The sequence below is a fragment of the Etheostoma cragini genome, chromosome 1 (genome assembly GCF_013103735.1).
Source record: "Etheostoma cragini isolate CJK2018 chromosome 1, CSU_Ecrag_1.0, whole genome shotgun sequence".
NCBI lineage: Eukaryota > Metazoa > Chordata > Actinopteri > Perciformes > Percidae > Etheostoma > Etheostoma cragini.
In genome coordinates this window covers 3,596,349-3,598,294 of record NC_048407.1, presented here as the reverse complement: position 1 = coordinate 3,598,294, position 1,946 = coordinate 3,596,349, and the positions used below count along the sequence as shown (strand labels likewise).

General features: G+C 44.5%; 1 protein-coding gene across 2 annotated transcripts in view; it reads left to right on the top strand.

The window, feature by feature from the left end:
- The window catches only part of znf536 (zinc finger protein 536), a 205,829-nt gene that overhangs the window by 185,767 nt on the left and 18,116 nt on the right, over positions 1 to 1,946 (top strand). The gene's annotated exons all lie outside the window — the stretch shown is intronic.

Sequence of the window (1,946 nt, the reverse complement as noted above, 5' to 3'; positions counted from 1 at the left end):
TTCTCTCTCTCTCTCTCTCTCTCTCTCTCTCTCTCTCTCTCTCACTCTCTCTCTTCAGTATCCATTTCCTCTCATTTTCTCCCATGGCATGTTGTGCAGCCGTGGGTTTAGGCACATGTTTCTTCATGCGTGCTGGCGTGTTGTATAATTGTCTGCGTGCCCGTGCGTCGACGTGTGGATTGATGTGTTTCAGATGACGCTCTGCAGCGGTTTGCAGTTGCCAGCGTTTGGTTGGTCGCCGGGCAGATGGCGACCTGCAGATGAACCCGTTTTTCTGCTCATTTGTTCAGCTGCCTCTAATTTCCCCTCCTCCTTTACATTAGAACGTCTGGGGCTCTTCTACTGCAGCTCTTTGGTTGGACCACTAGAGGGCACAGCAGACCAGGTTTTGGTGCAGACTGAGCCCGCGGTGGAGGGTATGGTCCTCCTCTGAGGAAGTTGCATGTTGCATTGCAAGAAAAACAACACGGAATGTGACACGGAAACTAAAAATCTTGCTACTTGTAGGCCAACAAAACCACAAAAAAATGAAAATTGTATAGTCCACATCAGAATTTCATTTGTGGCAATGTGCAGAAGGCACTTTACAGACAATCCAAACGCGTATGTGGTCTGGTTTTAAGTTCATGTGTTGTACTGTGCAAGGGACTGCAGATAAAAATTTGTCTGCATGGCTAAATCTGGCACATTTACATGTTGGACTCTGTGCTCATGTTAATCAATGTGCGTTGTCGCTTTTAAATAAAGAAATAAAAAAAAAAGAAGCAAATAAAAATTACAGATTATTAATTGAGACGTTTCGCATAACACAGGACTTGGACCCGGGCCGGCTGCGTCGAGGAGTAAACCTCTATACATGGGCACCCGCTCTAACCACTGAGCTATCTGGGTGCCCTCTTCCGCTTCTTCAAAAGGAGGTCATAGAAGGAATATACGGCTATAGTTCCTTGCTAAAAGGCAACCCAAGGAAGGTTGGTAGTTTGATCCCTGGCCCTGCAGTCCCAAGTCTGGATCGATTCCCATCTGATGAGCAGGTGACACCTTGAATGGCGCCTCGGCCACCAGTGTATGAGTGTGTGATTAGGAATGTGTGTGAATGGTGAATGGTTCCTCTTCTGTGTTAAACAGTCCATTTTCATTGGTCATTCGCTTCCTTCTCCCTTCCTTCTCTGCTCTCTGCAAACACTCTCCAAACAGGTTAAATCCCTCCATTTCCTTTGTCTAACTAAAGATTTCACTCTTGAAATTTCACTTTTGGCAGTTATATCGGGGTGCAATTATTTCTGTTTAAAGGACAATTCTGGCACAACACGAAGCTTAATAACACACGGGTACCGAGGCGACCGTTCTCTGGGATGTGTTTTCATGCTAATCAAATGTGACCAGTTTAACGCTAGTTGTCGGGGCACGAAAAAGTACAGAGAAATTGCTATTTCTACACCACTAACAAGGCTCGAAATAGTACCACACTTCCACGGTAGCGTAATGAGGGCCCCTACATGTAAACCGATGCATTGAGAACATTGAGTGTACAGACACTGTGTTAAAAAGAAAGCCGTGTACCCAGGAACCGGTAACACAGCTCAAGCACGGCGTTCGCCATTCGACTGGTCGTGACTGGTTTCCCAAGATGGCGCCCGCCTGTACACCGTGTGTGTGTGTGTGTGTGTGTGTGTGTCTTTATAACCTTTATACTCTTTTTGATAACATTTATTAACATTTATTCTTCACATTTACAACATTCTCAATGCTTCAGTTTATATGTAAGGGCCGTCATTATGCTATATTTAGCTCTGCTAATGCAGGTGTGTATTGTTTTATTAAGTTCTGTGATTCGGTACTTTTCAACTTCTACTTGTGTCTATGGATGGGTCATTCTTAGCAAATGGTGCCATTTGTGTCCCCATGATATAATCAAGAATAAGTTGTGAAAAAATGGGTGGATA